Below are 23,182 nucleotides of genomic sequence, written 5' to 3'. Positions count from 1 at the left end.
AAAGATTAAATATTGCACATTACATTAATAAAATAAATATAATATTATTTATATATATAATATTATATATAAATAATTTAAAAAATTATAATTAAAAAATAATTATGAATATCATATGCAATAATTAATAATTAAAAATAAATATAGATACCAATAATTATTTTTTTTATTAATTTATAGACTTATTATTTAGATTTATTAAAAACATTTGGGATATATTAATTTTTTGATTTAATGCGTAATAATTTTTATTTATATTGTCAGGATAAATAATAATTCTACGAAAATTACTTCGTGTATTTATTAGATGTATGAGATCTACATTTAAAACATAAAGATGAGAAATATTTTTTAAGTTTTGTTGGAATTCCTGTAGTATATATGTTGTTTATATTAAATATTTGATTAGAATAATTTTTAATTTTTTCTTTATATTATGTCGCGTTTTAGTAATTTTTTCAATTATGATTAACTTTTTCAACTTTTTCCTTATTTGATCATTTCTGATATACATTGATAATCATCTGTAGATTAATATGTTGTTATTCTTCCAATTTACAAATGTATAATTTTGTAATCTTATATAGTCTTATATAGTCTTGTATAATCATATTCTGTATTTTGATATATATGATTTTGATATAATTGAATATAATTTTGTATAATAAATATTTTATTCTAGGGATTAATTAAAATTTTTAATAATAATAAACCATACCTGTTTGTAATTTAATTTGATTAATTTTTATTTTTATAATTTGATAATATTTGAACTTAAAATTCTAATTCAATCTATATTCAATCCAATGAAATGAGTCAGTAAATACAAATGTGCAATCGATGCATATGTTGAGCAAAATCAACTTACAGATCCCAAACTTCTACATAATACGAAATCAAAGGCTAATTTTTTTTAATAATTTGTTCACTATAACATAAAATTATCAATATAGATAATAGGATAAATAAAAATATAATACAAAAGAAATTTATGTAATTAATATTTTTTTTCAAAATTATAAAAAAAATATGATTATAATTTTAAATTGTTATATGAGAAAGTATCAAATTGCATAAAAACACAGGAATATAATAAGAGATATATCGATAAGAAAAAATATAAAAAAGATAATTTAATTATGATAAAGAATTTCAAAAATACATTTGAAATAGTAAAATGTTCCAATTTATGAATCCATATATGATCCAAAAAAATTAAGAAATGATAAATATAAATCGGGAGAGATTAGAAAATTTAAATAAAACATAGTATGCATCTCTTAACCAAATTGAAATTGAAATTTTGAAAAGAAAAAAGAAGGAGGAAAAAGTTTCGAATGTAAAATTTTAATTTCGAGTTTTTTAGAGATATTATAATATAAAAAATTTTTTTGGTATCATACATTGAATTATATGCAATATATGCATCAGAATAATAGATTAGATATAATCTTTTATTGTTTTTAAAAACACATAATAGGCAGCATTCAAGTATATAACAATCAAAAGTATAGACCGATCAAAAAACTATTTTTTTTATAGATTATAATAGGTTCAAATCTAATATCAAGATTATGCATTCCGTATATTTGAAAGAATTAAAAAATCTTGAAATTACAATAAATATTAATATCAATTTGATATCTATCGTTATAATTTATCGTTATAATCATAGTTGCTCAAGATTTGTTTTATATTTTATTTTCGTATTTCTCGAATCTAAACACTGATTCATGTATAAGCAGAATTCAATATACTGTAAAAATTTTTTATTGATATTTCTATCATTATTAATTTATATGAGATATAGCATAAAAGCATAAAACTATAATTTTGCAGAATTTCTAATATATATTATAAATAGCGATCTTTCTCATGTAGTTCTAAGTTGAACAGCAGAGGATTGAATGACGATTGAATTAAATGATGTCGTGTTTTCTAATTAGCATAAAATAGGAGATCAAAGATATTGAAACGTCAGAAACTGTTTAGAAAGAAATTGAAGTATTTCATTATATTTCTAGATGTACTCTAAATAACTAGAAATATAACTAGAAATGAACATGTTAACTGAAATCTTTTGGAATAAAATTATAGAATCTTAGGAGTGTTCCCATTTCCAGTCCCAGTTGGACAACGGAAAACATAGAAACCACATCGGTTTCTGCAAAATAAATAATTCATTCTATTTCCTATCACTGATCAATGCCAACGTGTTGTCAACATAGCAAATTTATTGATACCGGAATGCCACATTGTACATTATGTCCCATGAAAAGTTTAAGATTAATCTTTATGTGACATCAACGAATTCTTCTCATATGTCTATTATTAATATTAATTTATTATATATTCTATTAATACTCTATACTTTTAAATCTCTTCTAAAGCTAATTGCCTGTTTCACATAGCGAATTTATAATATGATAGTGTTCTCCTCTATTTTCTTGCAGAATAGAGAATTGAAAGTATTAACAATACCTAGCTAAAATAACGTCATTTTGTGAAATGAGAGAATTTTGATCGTGTCATTCACGGGAATTATACTGATACTCACAAAGAAAGATTGAAAATTCAAAAAATTATGAACTTTGAATATTTAATGCTTATGTAGATGTATATTATGCAATTTTTTTTTATTGTTTAAAATCACTTTAAGAAGATCAACTTTTGAAAATTTGGCTATTTTTTGATTTTACATTATAACTTGTAAATTATAAAAAATATAAAAAAAAATTTTTAGATAAAAATTATTTCATAAGAATTATCACTTATTGAAATATTTATTAATTTTTTTATACAATTAAAAATTATTTTTAATATAGTTATCAAAAATCTTTATTTTTTTTTGTATATATTTTGTATATATTATCAAAAGAATAAATATATTACAACAATAATATAATTTGTAGCTACTTACATAATTATATGCATATTATACTTTACAATATTAGCTTCCTGAAAATTTCTTCTTTTTATTGTTCTAAAGGAACAAACTTTTTATTTTGGTTGGTTCTACGCGTAGAATATGGAATGCATCGACTATGGAACATTTATATAATGGCGTTCATTTTAAAAGTTAACTAAAGAGTTGTTTAATGAATTAATAAATATTTATTTACCGAATATGGGATGCTTTATTATTTGATTGATTCAGCTATTAAATAATATATCAGATATTAAATAGATATTAAATCAGATATTAAATAATATACCATCTAATATAGAATATAGAAATATTTGCAATATATCAAGAAAAGAAATAATATATAATGTGCTTGATATAATGAAATTTTCCAATTTTATTATATAATGTATTATATAATTATGATATTAATCTACATGCATGAAATAATATCATTAAATTATAATCTCTTATTTATAATCAATTTTCGTCATTTATTCGTCTCTTTATTATTTGATAAAGAGAAAAAAATAAAAAAATAAAGAAATTTGATGACATTAAAAATAAAAAGATTTTATACAAGTTAGTTTATAAGTTGTTTTTTCTCATTTAATATATTGATCTAATATTTAATAAAAATCAAAAATATATAATATAAATTTTTCTATTGAAAATTTTTCTTTTGAAAATTTTAATAAAATAGCAACACAACAAAGTTGTATTAAAAACAAAAAGTATTTATTCTATTTTTTTATACCATCGCATATTTATATCGATTAAAATTTTACAATGAAAAACAATTTTTTAAAAAATTAATAATTTGTGTAAACAATTAATAAATGTTTTATTAGATGATAGTTCTTATAAAAAAAAACAACTTTTATTTGAAAATTTTTTTTATATTTTTTGAAGTTTGCGAGTTAATAAGTCGAAAAATGAATTTTGAATTGATTTCACTTTCTTAAGGTAATTTTGGCAAAATAAATGCATAATACATACTTATATATCTTCAAAATTTCATAATTTTTTGAATTTTCAAATAAGGAATCTCTTCTTGTCAGATCAAAATTCTGTCGAGACAAGTAATTGAAAAAGCGGGAAATGATGATCGTTCAAAATACTTTCATATAATAAGCAAATGAACCGATAAGAAAATGTCTCATCTGTAAACCTTCTTTCTTCTTCTCTTTTTCATTTTTTCTTTAGAAGAATCATCATCAGTTTTTTCATAGACTAGATATCTTGAATTTGAGTCAAACAATTAATATAATCTTATTCCGAAGACATGTAAAATCAAAATCCAAACAGGGGAATTATCAAGACTCGAAGGCTATTGCAGCCCACAAGACATTTAATATAACTCCATCTTGGCGAATTAGTCGTATCCATTTTTGAGGATAATATTTGGAATTAAATATTTTTTAACACTAGAACTGGATTAACACTACTGGATCAGTCAAAATGACTGGTTTTATTATTCTTTTAGAAATTTTTTTTTTTAAATATTTTTCTATCTGAAAAATAAAATGACTTTTACAAATACATCAAAGTATTAAATATTATGGATTTCATTTTTTCTTTAATATAAATCGCAGTCATTTTGACCAGTAAAAATATATTTACCATAATTATACCAGTAAAAATACGTATATATCCATTTCTGATAGTTCTAATATTAAAACACTTCAATCTGACAGAGTGCAATGTGATTTTGATGATATATTTCAGTTATGGTTATTAATATCAACATTCTATTTTTGAGATTTATAACAATTGAATACTTGCCTTTATGCGACATTTATCTCAAGCCTAATTTTAATAAAGAAACTTTCTTTAGACTTGAGAATTTTATTACAATTTTATCAAAAAATTGATCTGTAGTATCAATTAATTCTCTTTTAACCATTTCAATTTTTTCTCTTAGATAATTGAACCGTATACAAAGTAAGCATTTAATAAAAAATAACTGTTTCCTGTTTTATATTCTCGATATGTTGAATATGTATTTTCTTTTCTTTTTTTGTAATTTTGCTTTATAAAATAAAAATGAATTTCAATGTATATTTAATTTTTTTCACTTTTGAAACTTTATAACTTCTTTATAAATTTAATTGTATTTGTGTTATATTTTAAAAATTTTCTCTAATTATTTCAATTTTATCAAGTTTTTTTAACTATATTATTTTGACTTGATATTACATTGATTTTGAGATATATTCAGTTTCAGTTGTTGATCAAATGATATAATTTTTTTTACTATTTCATATAATTACATTTTCAGCATATTTACAAATATTCTTGAACATTTAATCATTACATCTTCTCCATATCAACATCTCCATAAATCTTTTCAATTTTCTGAACTTATGTAAAGATAAGATATTTTGATGAAATGATATCATTATTCTTTTCACTATCAATTTGAAGCTATCTATTTTCGACATCATAAATCAAATATCTAATTATCATATATCAATTAATATATATAAAGCTTCCTACAATTTTATGATACGATAATTCATTTTTAATATTTTTATCCTTATATTTTTTATTTTTTATTATATTATTATAATATTATATTTTTTATTATAATATTTCAATTTTTACAAGGCAATATAATATTAATATTATTATACTCTCATATATTAAATTTTTATAAAACTTTTTAAATATATGCTAATTGATAAATGAAAATTTATCCAATGTTCAAATATGTGATCTTAATATTCAGATAATTCAGATTATTCAATAATTTGATAATAATTATAAATTCATTTTTAAGATTTCAGAAATTTAGTTATTTTATCTGATATTAATTTATTATCCACATATTCATAATAAAAAGTTTTTTTTTATTTCTAATTCTTAGAAATAAGAAAGAATCGACTGTATTTAGATTATGCCATTCTTTTCATTTATATGAATTTTCTGAAAACATTATCACATCTCTGCTTCAACTATAAAGATCATTTTTCTGTATTACTTTATTATACTTTTCTTTATCATATATACATTTTCTTTTGTTAATTTTCTATATTAGTATGTTTTAATGTTGAACTATTAATTTCAATTTTTCTGAAGTCATATTTATTATTGTTCTCATAATATTGAATAGAGCTATTGAACTAATAGTTTTCTGATAATCAATAATCAAATTCTTTTCGCTAACACTTTAATTTCGTAATAATTAGCTGATCTATTTTGATCTTATTTTGTCTTCAAATATTCATGGATTATTTATAAATGTTATATTTATTGGATATTTAATCAATTCTTATAGTTCTCATTTAATGATGAAATTTTTCCATTCATGATGTTTTTATCATCTTCTGGCGATAATACTTTTATATGATTCTGGAACAAAAATTTTAATAATATTAGTATGATAAAAAAATTCTAATTTCTTTCTCTGATTTAATCATTTGAAAATTTAGCATAATTTTTCAAATTTTTAATTTTTCTTTTAAAAGTTCTTTCTGATTTGATTATATTTGATATTGATCAATCTGAATTCTTTTTTTGACAAAAAAATTTTCTTAATAAGAAAATTAAAAAAATTATGAAACTTTAGAAATATAAAGACATATCTCTAATAGAAATATCTAACAGAAACATATATACTATAAAATTTTTTTGGACTATCTAAATTTACTTTAAAAAGATGATAATTAAGAATTCAATAATTATAATTATTAATTGTATTATAATTATGAATTGTTAAAAAAAGATTTATAATATTCCATAAAAGGAGCAAAAAATGTCTATTCAGAGATTTTTATTCAATTAATTATTTTGTAAAATCAGTTTTTATTATTTATAAACTTGATATCGTGAATGAATTTCTTAAGTTAAATCTAAAAAAAGACTTGATTTAAAAACATTATTGAAAACATAACTTATTAATATAAACAAAGAAAATCAAAATCATATATTAAATATATATTTGTTATTTTTATATTCAATAAACAACAATCTGAAAAACAGTTTTCTACATTCAATATTAAATGAATACTGAAAATCTGTACTTCGTATGAGTTTCACGAGTAAAATACATATATGAGAATAAAAGAGTTAAGAGATTAACGACTACTATAATCCGAAATTTATTAAAACACGATAAAATTAATAATAATATGAACATTTAAATATGTTGTCTTTTAAAAGACGCAGAAAATAAAAAAAAAATTGTCACTTGCATGGAGGAAACCATACATAATAACATAAATACATGATAAAGAAAATTATACGATAAAGAAAATGATATATCTTATACGTTTATACAAATCATAAAATATATCATATGTTTTAAAATACTTCGTCAAAAAATAAAAAATAATTTAATAGAAGTTAACATTTTAATAATAATAAAAAAAAATGTAGATAATATAATATTTTATTAAAGTATCCTTCGTAATTTGATTTTTGTAGGAAAAAAGAAAATATATAATATTTATATTAAAATAGAAAAAAATAATAGAAAAAAAAATTAATCTATTAAAAAAATCACGTAGATCAAACATTTTTCCAAAAATTTTCTTCATCCAATTGTGCTAATTCTATAAAAATTTCTCGAATGATTGTTATCCTTACTTTTTGCATAAATAAGAAATTTATAAAAATGACTTTCATTTTCGAAGATATATTTCTCATAACTAAATATAAAAAAAAGAAGAGGAAAGAGAAAGATTTATTATAATAAAATAATAAGTATTTACTCATTTATCTCTTTTGCACACATTCATTTGTAAATTTTTTCATCCGATTTATAAAATAATCCAAAATGGATAATATAAAATTGAATTATACATTAAATTAGTTCAAAATTCAAAAAAATGTAATTCGAGATTGCTCTATTATACTAACAGATATTATATTAATACAATAATTATATTAACAGCAATCCAGCACATAAATAAAATAACTAATTGAATTTAACGGATTAATTTGTGATATATGACGATAACATAAAGATTTTGAAATAATCTTGATTAAAACAAAATATATAAATATCTTTTAAACAGCGAAATTTATAATAGAAATCATATACAATATAAGTTAAAATATAAGTTAGAACAAAAATTAGATTATTGTATTATATAATTAATTGTATATAATAAAATTGCTTTTAATTTAATCATTAGACTTATTTAAAAATTTAAACTTATCATAATTAAAAAACATAAAATACTTTAAATTATGAAAAATTATAAAAAAAATCTATAGAAAATTTTAATTAAATTAAAATTTTAATTAATTTTAATTAATTATTAGTAAAAATTTAATACAAATGTGATCTAAAAATAGAAAAATATCTGATTTGTTAACCATTAGATAGATAGATTACTAATATAAGTTTATTATATCATTTACAATATCGATAATATCTTTAATTATTGTTATTATATAAATATTATTGTTATATAATTATGTAAAAAACAAAATTCACTGGAAAACATTTAAATAAAAGAAATTCCGCGGAAAAGAGAGACAATTCGAATATGTAACAAAGATAGAAATGTTTATAAAACTATATTATAATTATATTATACTTATTTTATATTAAAAATTTTATATTACATTATACTTATATATTTTTATATCATATATTATATTATTTTTTATATCATATCTTATATTACATATATACATTATATTTTCATATGTAAAAAAGAAATTGTAATCTTTAAACGAATATGCTAAGATTTTAATTAATAACTTTAATCATGTCAAAGGAAGAGGGATTATATGATTTAGAATCAATAAATGAATATTATGTCTGTGATAGCACAAATATGCAATTATAATAAAATTCTAAATAACGAATTGAGAATAGTGTATAATATAATTTTTTTCGAAGATTTTTAACTTGCAAAATTCTCATCTAACAAATAAGGGATTAAAAAAGGCTGCTGAAAGTAATTCGAGGTAGACAGTTTTTCGAAATAGAGAGTTACAGAATAGTTTTTCCAAAAACATATATTATATTTCGAAAAACTTGAACTTTCTGTCTCGAACTTGAACTTCAGCAGTCTTTTTTTAATTCCTCACTTGTTAGATGAAAATTTTACAAATTAAAAATCAAGTTAAAAAGAAAATTTAAAATTAAAATATAAAATTTCTTGTCAAGATTACTCAATCATTGTTCTCGAACATAGGTTTTTTTTTAAATCTAACAAATCGTGTACAATATAAAAATCAGTATTTATATTATTATATTATTATAAAAATTGGTTTCATAATATACATCTTCCAATAAATTATTTTTGTTATCAGTTATCAGCTGAATGCTACTCTACGCTATTAAAAGTGATTTATTTCTTCTACAGCAAATTTCCGTAAAAGGATATAATGTGATACAATGTAGTGCTTGACTTTAGTGAAAACATATTATGATATGTCTTTGTCTAGTAGTGATAGTGGAAATAATGTAACATCATTCTCCTCTAATATAAATTTTCTGCAAAGGAATTGAATTACTTTTAATGATAAAAGAAGATAACCACGCTTATCTTGTAATTATACTATCATATAATGCTAATTCTTGGCAAGAATTCATGATGCATTTTTTCAGAAACATCTATCAATGGATAAATTTTTTTCATGAATTGTATATAAAAAAATATTCTGCGCAAAGATAATTATTTTAAAGAAATTATTGAGATCAATATTCTTATGATTATTCTATTATATTCTTATGAACTGGAAGGAGATTGGAAGAAATATATTATTATATATTCGTATTCATGACAAATCATAATAGAAAAATATGGAATGATTAATCATAGAAATACCGATAGTGAGATTCTTAAAACGAAAAAGAAATTGTCTAGTTCTGACTAATTGATTTTTGAAGAAATTCAATAGTTAAATAAGCAAAAATTTATTATATTAATTCTCAAAGTATCACTATTAGTATTCAAGTTTGCTAATACTTTGCTTACGCATTATTAAAATATGAATAAAATCAACCATGACATTATATCTCATTTTTGAAAGTCCTATAATTAAATAAGGAAACACAAACATAGTTAATCATAAAATGAATTTCGTTAATCCACACCATAGTGCAGAATATAGAACATTTCGAGAGATATACTAATGTTCTCTGAATTCACATATAAACAATATTATATTAATTATATAGCAGAATTTTTATTTCGCTATATATATCGACATAATTTTAAATTAAATTATAACTTTAACCAAAGAAACTTACATTTTCGTGAAATAATAATAGCCAACCAATTAATAAATTAAAAAATTTATCTTTAGCCAATACGAAATGTGTTTAAAAAGTATTTATTTATACTTTTTTTTTTTATTTATAGATTTTTATTTATATATCTTTATTTCTGAATAAACCATCTGATGGATTTCTTCATTCAAAAACTATTCAACTATTCAAAAAACTATTTAAAACTATTCAACTATTCAAAAAAAATATGTGACTTCCTAAATATCAATTTTTGTGAGCCTATTTTATAATTATCATATATTGTTAACTAAAGAATTTGCTAAAAACTTGATCATTTTTATACCGAAACAATTAATATGATTCGTCAAGTATAGTAGTGATTCTATAAATAATAAATTTAAAAAATGATTTAAACAGTTTAAGAATAAATATATGATTACGATAGAAAGTAATCTTCGATCTAGTATGCTCGCAATATCAGAAAATGTCAAACATGTTAAATTTGTCAATAAAAATTGTCGTTAATTAATATAATATGTGAGATAGAGAATGATGTTGAGATTCCAAAAATTATTGTATTATGAAAATATATAAAATAAAAAATTGTATTATCAACAAAATATTGTATTATCTGAGATTTTAATTCAAGATTTGAAAATGAATCATATAATTTGAAAATTTGTTACGCTACTAATGCAAAGATTATCGAATGGAGATCACTGAAAATAATTCGTAATCCTAAAATAATGAAAAAGATTATTATTGATAATGAAATATAAATTTATAGCTATGATTTCAAAACAAAATTTCAATCTTTGATTTAGAAAACATGTAACTAGCTGCAATTAAAAAAAATATACCAGTATCCATAAATGATCACTTATTATAACAATTCATTATTCATACAATAGTATATAATCACATAAAATAAAATTAAATTTCTTAAGCAAAATTTCTTAATGAAAATTTTAAATGAATAATGTGTGATCAATAAAAATATATAGATCATAAATTTAGTATAGCATAATCTCAATCATATATATTAATCAGAAATATTCGAGTATAAGAAATGTATGTATTGTCGAAAGTAAAGCGTTTTATTTTGTAAATAAATGATTTTATAAATAATAAATAAAAATGATTCTATGATAAATTCCTGTGTTAATTCAAATAAATATCAGAAAAAAAAATAAAAAAAGTTTTTTAAATAAAATCTATCATCAAAAGATCAGTAAATTTATTAGATTTTCTAAAATCATAAAAATAAAAGAAAAACGGTTGACGTGAATATTGAAAATAATATAAATAATATAAATTAAAAAATTAATAAATGAATCAAATATTTAATTATAAAAATTTCAAATAAAGATAATATTTAAATTTTAAAATAATATCTGGATATCTATGAAACAATATAATCGAAAATATAAAGCCATTAAAGAATAGATAATGAAAAAAATTAGTGGAAGTTAAATGTTTAATAATTTATTAGCAACACGGAAAAGATACAGAATAGCAAAAATATAAAATAAATATTCTCTGTTCTAAAATTTTTTCCTATATATTTGAAAAAAATAATGACATTACCATTAAAAACGTAGCATTAAATTAAAATATTGATGATAATTATAAAGATATTATCAACTTTGTTGAATCAATATAATTATTTTATAAATGCATAAAAATTAATATTAATTATGTAATTTAATTCTTGCTAGAAGAAAATAGATTAAATATATAGATTTATTATATACATGATGCAATATATAGATTTAACTAATACTTAAAAGAAATATATGGTGTTTAAAATTCATTTTAATTATATAAAAAAATGCAATGAAAGCAATCATACAACATGAAATTGTATAAAATCTAAAACTTCAATATCGATCAAAAATCTAAAATGCGGAAGTATTCTTTTACTAACAAATTTTTAAATGAAATTAATTTTTTTAAATGAAACACAGAATTCATAAATAAACAAGTACAGAAAAAGATTATTATTTTCGGAAAAATAAAAATTTGGCAAGAGATAAATATGAAGTAGACACAATTGTAATGAAGGTTGGGTCATATATTCAAGTACGTCAAATCTGATTATCGATTTCAATTTTTTAGATGAAATATAATATATTGTTTATATAATAATAAACAAATATAATAACACAAATAGCATTAGCAAAAAGATCCGTAACAATGATAATTCAAGATTAAAACAGAAAACTTTATACTAAAAGATACTTTTTTAGTGATTCTAAAGCTGGCAAAAAATCTTTTTGCAAATACTAAGTGAAATAATTAAAGTAAAATATCAAAATTAAAGTTGAAATAACAAAAAATGGAAAAATGATTTTGGAAAATATGCAAATGGACTATTCATAAATATAATAATATTGGACTATTCATAGATATAATAAAATTAAAGTAAAAATAAAATACTAATAATGAGAAATGACAATATAATATGCTGGTATTTAAAATTAACATATTTGAGATTCATTAACGAAGAAATTAATCAAATTAAGTTAAAGAAATGAATCTAAATCCCAAACTTAGTAGCGAAAAAATATCAAATATAAATGTTATAATGGCAAATCATTAAAGAGACAGAATAAAAACAACTTGGTCGTTAAAGTATATCTAGATATATATGATTAGAATTGAAAATATGAGATGAAATGCATTTATAACATTTTTAGATAATTTTATCTATTTTATGGTTACATTTTCCATAAAAAATAAATATGTATATTAAAAACATATCTAAAACAATAAAACTCAATAGAATCTAAGTTTTCAAACAAATCTTAGATAAATCTTTATAATAAAAAAGATATTTAATGTAGAAATAATTGAATAATTTTAGATTTCTTGAAATTCAAGATTTTCATTCACGCGATAAATTAATAGAAATATCAGATAGATTTACAATATAGATTCTCAATTAAACAAAAACATATGGTATTAAATAATTTTGTATTGCTATAATATTCATTAAACAGAAATTGCTATTGAGATTATTATTAAAATTCTAGGAGAAAACTGGCTTGAAAATCTATCCAATTTAAATCTTTTGAAGTCTATATTAAAGAATTTGAGGCTATACTAAATTAAGAAATTGAAAAACAGAAATAAAAAATATCTTTATTGGTTACCGTTATCATTTTTATAAAAAAAACAGAAAAATCATTATTTCTAGAAACATCGTTTTTAAAATTCATTAATTAATAAATTTTGTCAAACTTTCGTATCATATTTTATAAAAAATTACAGATAGAATACATTTTCTATTCTTACTATTGTAAAAATAAAAAATGAGAGAATATTAATAATATTATTTATAATAAAAATTACATTTTCTTCAATAGCACTAAAAATATAACGAATAAAAATATATACGAATAAGTTAATAATATATAAAATGAAATATCATTATTATATCGAATGATAATATTAATAATATTATAATTACTTATTATTTCAGAAAAAATGATAAATATCATATATACAAAGATAATTATACTTTATGTGAATCATTTTTAAAAGATTATAAAAAAAAATGCACATTTTTTATTAAACATTTTATTTTATTAAGTATTCATTAATTATAATATAAAATAACTTAGTCATACATATAATCATAAATATTTATATTAGATAAAATATATATGTAATATTATCTTAATATATCATAATATTTATAGAATATTCATTCATTAATAAATTCGTGCTATATGCGACATGCTAAATTCGTTATTTGCATTCTCATTGATCTTTAAAAAAAAATATTAGAAATATAAACTTTAATAAATTTAGCATGTTTTTTTTAATGAAGATTAAAACGCATATTTAATATGTGATGATATATATGCTTTTTCATTATAAATAATAATTTTCTATGACATACATTTTCCGAATATTCAGATTTTTATTCAAATATTTCCGATTTGGATCATTGGAAAATTTTGTATAAAATTTTATATACATATTAATTACAAACATTTTTAATATCATCTAATAAACTTTTCATGGATTTAATATTCTGTGTTATTTTATCTGTGTTATTCCAGCAAATTAATTTTTTCTATCTTTTATTAAAGTTCTATTAAAGCATCTTTCAAATATACAAAAGATTTATAAAAAAATACTTTTTATAAATGATAAATGAAAAATTATTAATGAAATTCGATAAACAATTACTATTATTTTTCATATCTATTTCTATTTCATGATCGTCATTTTTATAAGTTATAAGTTATATAAGATATAAATCGGCATCCACAATTTTTGTTTTCGAATTTTTTTATAAGAACTATTTTATTATAATTATATTTTATTATATTTATTATATTTATATTTATTATATTATATTATATTTTAATTTCAAATTACGAAAATTTTTAATAAATTCTAACTATCACTATTTCTTACTTTTTTTCGCCTTCTATAATATCTAGGTTATATATATATAGCTTATTTCTATAAGTTATTCATTGCAAAACGAATAATTTAATAGTGCCAACACAAAAATGAATAAGATACTAATTTTAAAATGCAGAAGTTAGCATTAATACGAATGATTTTTATTGGATTATTTGTATACAAATTTCCTTCAATCAAATATAATAGTAACATAATATAATAGCATATATTAGAGTAGTAAAATAAATCCAAAATGTGAATTTGAATTATTTTTCCAAATATTTTTACAATTTTACAATTTTACAATTTTACAATTTTACAATTTTTACAATTTTTACAATTTTTTCACTTATTTACGATGTAAATTCGACTCTTATTTTTTATCAATAAATGTTAATTTGAATTTAAATTATAATTTAAATTATAAATTAATTTGATTAAAAAATATATACGTTAAAGAAAAAATATATTAATATTTTCTTTAATATAATTATTTCCACAATGAACTCATTTTTTTGTAATTTTAAATTTATACTTTCGCTAACTAAAAAAATTAAATAATAAATATGTAATATAATAACATATAACAACAATAAGAATATATCAAAAAACAATATCATGTTAAAATATAAAAAATAGAATACAAGAAACTACTTTAGAAACAAAAGAAAAAATAATCACAAAAAGAAAAAAATAAATAAAACTATCTGATAATGAAAATATGCAAAATGCTAAATGGTATTAAAAATACTGTAAAAAAAACGAAAAATCACTGATAAGATATGAAGAGGATAATGTTATATCTTTTTGTATATTTAATATACAAAAGGATAAGATTTATATAATAGCTACAACACACAGTAAAAAAAAACTTATTAATAACAAATGATAAAAGAATGGAAAAAAATAAATCAAAAAACAAAAAGGTACAAAAATACAAAATATATCTTGAAAATAAAAAATAATAGAATTTATATATTATAATAGAATAATAAATAAATAGAACAAGAAAAAAGAGTACATTATAAGAAATATATATATATATATAGTTTAATACTATAGTTAAATTTAATAATGCTAATGCTAAGTTCAAATACCTTTAAATTAGTAGCTGCTTATTGCTTTATTGCAGAAAAGAATTATTACGCAATAAAATTCGAAAAACTATATTTTTTAATAGATTTAATAGATATTTAGAAAAGAGTTACATATAAGATCATCAAAAGATTTTAAAAATTCGGACAAAATAAAAATTAAAAAAGGCAATTTATAAACTTAATAAATATTAGTAAAATTTCTGAGAAGGAATTATATTAAGATATATTAATATCGAAGATACAAATTATGATATAAAATTATGATTAAGATATAAAACAACTAATAGTTAAATTCGAGATAAATTTACAATAATTTTTAAAATTTTTTAGCTATCCTTGTCAAAAAAAAATTAATAAAAAAGATATTAGATATAAAGATTAAATCAAATATACAACAATTTTATGATATTATTATTGATAAAATAACTAACAGTTGAATTCAAAGTAAAAATTTACAGTAATTTGAAAAATTTTTTAGTTATCAAAAAAGTCATCAAAAAAGAAATTAATAAAGAATATAGATTAAATTAAAAGATTAAATTAAAGATTAAATTAAACAAATTATATTAAACAATTTTTTGAAACTTATTATATAGAAAATTTCAAGAAAATTCCAATATCTATCCTGATATAAAACAAAATCTAAATGGCATAAAATTAGTTAAATGGTAAAAAATTAATTACAATATCTAACATGCAATATACGTTCAGATTTTTGCTATTATGTAAACAGATTTTTAGAAAACTCTTCGAATTTATATAATATAAATATTTATATTATATATTATATATTTTATGATGTGCTAAAAATATTCTAAAATATTTTCAAAATATTAAAGATGTAGGAATAGTTATTTGAAGAATAAAATAATTCGAAATGAAAAGTTTATAAGATACTGCGATTCTGGTTTTGCAAATATTATATAAAAAAATATACATATGTAATTAAATATAGTGAAGGATCAATAAGTTGTTCTCATAAATTGTAACTCTCTATAACTAAAACAGAATATATAATAGTTGCAAAATATTGTAAAGAGATAATTCATTTGAAAAATATATTAAAAACTATAATGAATAAGAATTTAAAAGCAAAATTATATATAAATAATTGTTATAGAAATAAACATATTAATATAAAATATCATTTTATAAAAAATATAATAAGAATGACATATAATAAAATATTATTCCATAATGCAAAAAAAAAAAATTTTTTAAATTAAATATTTTATTTAATTCTTTTATTGGATTATAAATGATTACAGTTAATTAATATTAAGTTGACTATGCAGAATTAAATTTCGATGATATACTTTTGTATATTATTTTTTAGTGATATTTTATCAATAATTACTTTAATATTACATGCAAATCTATCAAAAATCAATTTAATATTAAGATTAAAAAAATGTCAGAATATCGTCAATATTTTTAAAAAATGATATTCAGAAGGAAGAATTTTAATAATCGAATTGAATTTTTAATGACTTTATTTTTGATGAATGATTTTATTTTATTTTATTTACTTACTTACTTAATCATTTGTTTTTTTAATTTAATATAATATTACAGTGTATTATTTATTTTTTTCTAAATTAATATATATTTATAATTCAAAAGTTAAAAAAGTTTTATATTCATCTTTTTACATCACAATTTAATATTATTCATTTTGAATGATGAACAAATTCAATTTATTCATCCTAATAAATATCAATTAATTTATTTATTTGATCTTGAATAAAATATAATTTGATATAATTTTTGTATCAATAAAAAAATATTTTTACTTATATTTATACTTTTATATAATTTTTTGACATATTGCTTGAATTTGTTCATGATGGCATATAACCAACACTATTGCTGCGATTCGATTGATCTGTACGCTTCGTAACTAGTGTTTTTTGTTAATAACTCGTTAATAAAAGCTGTTAAAGAAAATGTTATTTAAAATTACTTCGGAAATTTCATATTTTTTGTAATGTCTTCATATTTTTGACATTCCGTATAGTGAGTTGATAATTTTTAACATCGTGCCGGATGAAAACAAATTTATAGAAATTTAATTTTTAAAGTTAGAGACTTAAATTATCATAGCCAAATAGATTCTGGGAATTTTGAAAAATGAATAAAAAAAAAATTAATACCCAATAGTATATTGGGTCAATAGTATTAATAAAATTATTAATATTATTGTTAACAAAATAATATTATAAATAATGTTTCATCCTAATAAATTAAATTTTAGTAAATTTATATTATATATATATTCCAAAAAATCAATGATGATTGATTGGCTAATTAAAAATAATATTTCGCTAATAATTAATATAATTAATAAGGGCAAATAAGCATCAAGAAAAAATGTACAAAATTGATGAAATTTTGAAGTTGTATGGTATTCAAATATTAAAACTATCGTTGTATATTAAATTATATTAGCTTAACGAAAATCAAGAAAAAAATAAAATTAAATAAATATTGGAGCATTAATTTTTACTCAATTAGAAAATATTACAAGACAAACTAAATGAAATTTATTAATATGGCAAAAATATTGTCAAATTTTTCAAATATTGTCAATTTTTTTAATACATTGAAAATATCGAAAAAAAAATTTTGTGAAAAAGATTATTGATAGAAAAAATGTTGGAAGACTTAAATCTGAATGAAAACTCAAATTCTGATAAATCTTTGAGGTATTTATAATATAAGAAAAAAATTATATAATTCTTTTAAAATTATTTATTTTAAAATAATATGTTTTTAACTATTATATTTTTTAATTATCTTGGTGAAAATAACTAAATAAACTCTAAATTAAATCGAATTATTTTCAAAACAAAATAAATTAATTTTTTCAAAATAAAATAATTTCAACATTTTGTACAAAATTGTATTTAAATTTATTTTCATTAAAAGATTCAATAAAAAATTAATTATTAAACAAATGATAATATTTTAAACATATAAAAAAAATTAAAAAACTAATTAATACAATTTTTATTTTGTCAATAATTATGAAATGAATATATGCATTGAATAAGGCATTGAAATTATCGTCTCTATTCCAATCACTCAATATGTTCGTTTATTTTTTTTGTCGATTTGTAAATATAATTGTCTCGATTAATTACGAAAATATAATATGAAAATATTAGATTGAAACAATATTCATATTTTTTTCACTTTTGTAGATGAATAATATAAAATAGAAGAAAATATTATGTCTCTATTATATGTATCTTTGAATTCTGATTTTGAATGCTTATATATTTACATTAATAGAACACAATCCAATAATAAAAAAATTTAACCTTAAAATTCAAGATCAAGGACAATTTTGCAGGAATTTTTTTCAATGAATCGTCGATCGAATTGTTGATGCAAACATATCTATTAAAATCAAAAGACAACATTTTTTTCATCCTATCATGACATGTACACATGCCAAAAGTAACAAAAAGTCGCGAAGTGTAAATAGAATCTTAGTTCGCTCAAGTGTATGGTAATATATACAATAAGAATCTAAAATTTAATAATCGTCAAAAATCTATGATGTGTTCCAACTCTTTAATTGATCAAAAATCTTAACTATTAATAATTAATCTCAAAAATCCGAGAATCTTAGTCCTGACTTTCATTTAATTAAAACAGAGATAGAAGACTGATATACGTATTTCAATAACAAATTATCTTTATGATTAATTTTCTTTTCAGTAACTTATTAAACGAAGAGTTTACGAATCTTTTCTATGATGAAATTAAAGAAATTTAACTCGGAACACAGAAATTTTTTGCGACATTTTCAGATAGCATTTACAATTAAATTGATTGTTCAACGCTATATTTAGTAAAAAATCTAATAGGAAAAATTTTGCTAATTTCTTACTAACAGACAAAAATTAAATGATATATTCACATTTACGTTCAACATTTTGATTATATGCATATCAACTTTATCGGTTTCATGAACAAATTTCAATTTTTCATTTATTACATAATTACATATGTACAGTATGTAATTATGTATGTACAGCTTCTTTCGATAAGAGAAACATTACAGTAGATCTCAGTTTGAATCGGTTTTATTAATGTCATTGAATTTTATTTATGTTATTCAATTAAAATATATCTAATTTTAAACGTAATCAGCACAATATCACGTTATTAAAACCATTATTACTCACTGTAATTTATTTGATTCTCATTTACTTTCAGTAAATTTTGAAAGATATTTTAATTCATATTTATTCATTTCTTCTTTTGATAATTTGTCAGATTATATGCTTTCATGCCCGTAGTTGAAACTGTCTTAACATAAGCCAACCAATTTCGTACTCTGCTACCGTTTTTCAGCATTAATCAAAATAATGTTACAAATTTATCACTGCAAAATGAATAAGATTCATTTCAATCTTAATCAAAACACATAAATACTTTATCAAAAATACTTTTAATTAATACTTTCCTGAGTCATTTATTAAATTTTTTTATTGTAATTTATAATTTTAATTTCATAATTTCTATAATTTTCTTTTTCTTCATTTCACTTCACATTAATGCTATTTTTTCAATACTTTATGATATCACATTCAATTACAATCAATATATATATTTTAATAAAATTTGTAAATTTTATAAAATTCATAACAATCTTTTAACTAGTAGTATAATGTTATACATGATATATCTATTAAATATAATCGGTTATTAACAAACAGATTTATAATTTTATATATATGTATAGAAACAATAAAATGAAAGATATTGACATAGATATATATATAGGAATATCATACAATCATTTATTATTGAAAAATGGCGATCGCATATTATTATTATTATGAACGCATATATCCAAATAGAACTTAATATATTAATATTTAAAATTTAATATATAATAAGTTTTTTTACAAATAACTTGAAGATAAAATCAACGACTAATAATATGTAATAATATGTAATAATAAAAAAAAATATTCTAAAATGATGCTTTTTATATTTCAAAATTATTAAAATCGATGAAGAGAAAGTTAATCAACAAATTCATTTTTTTTATACATGTAATCGTTGCTCAATTTTACTTTTTAAGATATTTGCAAAAAAATAATATCATTATATTAAATTCTGTTTATATGTATGTGTTAAAATTACTTTCATTTGCTATTTGGCAATTTATTTATATTTATCAACTTCTTTATTTCTGCATTATATTTCAATCTAAATACATACTTTTTATTAAAATTCTAATTAAAATATAAATATAAAATTTTAATTGTGTATATTTATCAGTTTTTGAAATATTAATAAAAATTTTCTATTATTATAATATACTAAATGCTATCTATATAGTATGTGTTACTACAAAACATATATGAAATTGCCGTTTATTTTTATCTTATATTTTTATAAATACTCAAAATATGTATATAATGAATAAATTATCATTATATCTATAGAAAGATTGAATAATTTCACGAATGATTAAATATTTCCGAAAAATATAAAAATATACATGTAAGTCTTATTTTTTTACAAATAATAAATTATAATAAATATATATAAATAAAATATAATAAATAATAATAATAAAAGTGATTATCGATGCTTACATTATCTACATATGTATTCAAAATAGTATTCAATATACTGTATCGAAAGATTTTCATTAATTGTTCGCGAGCACTTATTGCTCGCGAAATTTATAAACAGTTTATTGAAGAAATTCCTCATAAAAGTCCTTTTTTATTGTTATCGTACACTTTTATTAAATTTAAACAAGGAATGATGTTATTTGAGAAGACTGTTATTTTTGAGAGTTTAGTCGCTTATAATTGTACATTTTTGACACACTTTTTAAAATGGAATCCGATCTCAAAGATATTCCATATACATACATATTACATATTCCAAACATAGTTGGTTTAACGGTAACCAATATCATTCTAGTTCGAGTTTTCCTCGAATGTGAGAGTATCGCGAGTCAGGCAATGATCGCAATATTATTGGTTATTAGTAAGCCCCATCGGAAAACTGAAATTGAATTAGAAAGGGATTTTTTAAGGATACAAGATTTCACTGGTAAAAAGAATTTGCCGAAAAGAACAATTAGATAATTTATAAACATCATGCTCTGATCGTCAGACATGATTACTATGATATTTATTGTTACTTCTAAAGAAAATCTTATTGTGAATATGTCAGATACGATAAATAGATAGTTTTATTCTAACACCACATCATGCTCTGACCGTCGGACACAATTACCTGCTGTGACATTGTGAGAGTCTGCTCTTTTATAGACACGCGTACTATTTTATAGACACGCGTACTATTTTATAGACACGCGCAGATGTAATCATACTAATGCAATCCATTTATTTTTAAAATATACCACTTGTTATTATTTGTCGAAGGGCATTCTACAAATATTCATTCTATAACTATTAGTTTATATCCACTATCATCACTACAATATTATATTAATATATTGAATATTAATATATATTAAAAAATTTTGGAAACTAATAAATATAAACAGATAAAATTTTATATTTACAATTTTTTCTCAATTTCTATTTCTTTTAAAATTTCAGTTCAATGATTGGGTTATATATATTATATAATACGTATTATATGTAAGTTTGGATATTATAAGTTATAATTTTGACATTATGCAGAAATTCTTCCAATTCATAATGCGAAAACTAATATAAATTTTTCAATAACCAAAGTTACAATGATTATCAGCTTAGTATGTATCATTATTCAGTTAAATATTAATTTAATTAATATTAATTTCAGTCTAAGAATTACTTTATATTTTATTTTCTGAATTCATGAATTCTTAAAATATTTCAAACATTTTTTATGATTTCGCATATAGAATTGCGAACAAATTGCGTATACTATTGCTTTGCATAGATGCAAAGCACATATATACTATAGACAAAATTCAATGTATGATACCAATAATCTTTTACAAATAAAAAAAAAAAGACCGAATAATAATTATATATTTAAAAAAAATTTGTTCAAAATATTGATTTTTATAATATATATATTTAAAAATCATAGAAATCGAAAATGTGAAAATATCTATTTTCTATTTTATATAAAATTTAATATTATATTATATAAACAGTACAAATCGAAATAATACATTACTTATTGCATCATACTTCGACTTTCAATTTACGATTTTATTAATTTATGAATATTAAAATTTATTCAGAATATAGAAAAATTTACCATTAAATAAAAACTTTATATCTGTTATATCTTTTATATCTATTATTGTTTTATTATCAGATAAAATTCTGTCTTGTAAAATTCCACGAAAGATTTGCAAAAATAAAAAAAATGAGAATACTATGCAAATAACGTACAAATTGATAAATTATTAAATCTCACATTAAAAAGATGATGAAAGAAAATTGATGATTGATCATGAAAAATATACGAATAACAGAAATTGATCTTATATATCATCATCAAGTAATGATCGAACTGAAATTTTGCGCAATGTATTTGTGTGAACGATTCATAAGTAAA

The 23,182-nt window shown here is 19.3% G+C and overlaps 1 long non-coding RNA gene across 1 annotated transcript; it reads right to left on the bottom strand.

The window, feature by feature from the left end:
• Positions 1 to 285: 285 nt before the first annotated feature.
• LOC133665744 (uncharacterized) lies at positions 286 to 21,951 on the bottom strand. The gene is made up of 4 exons (XR_009828989.1): positions 21,241 to 21,951; positions 19,816 to 20,318; positions 4,529 to 6,259; positions 286 to 4,419 (listed from the first exon to the last, which is right to left on the bottom strand). It is a non-coding gene; the product is annotated as an uncharacterized LOC133665744 (long non-coding RNA).
• Positions 21,952 to 23,182: the final 1,231 nt, after the last annotated feature.

The sequence above is a fragment of the Apis cerana genome, linkage group LG2 (assembly GCF_029169275.1).
Source record: "Apis cerana isolate GH-2021 linkage group LG2, AcerK_1.0, whole genome shotgun sequence".
NCBI classification, from domain to species: domain Eukaryota; kingdom Metazoa; phylum Arthropoda; class Insecta; order Hymenoptera; family Apidae; genus Apis; species Apis cerana.
The sequence above is the reverse complement of the archived record's forward strand: the minus strand, read 5'-3'. Positions and strand labels throughout refer to the sequence as shown.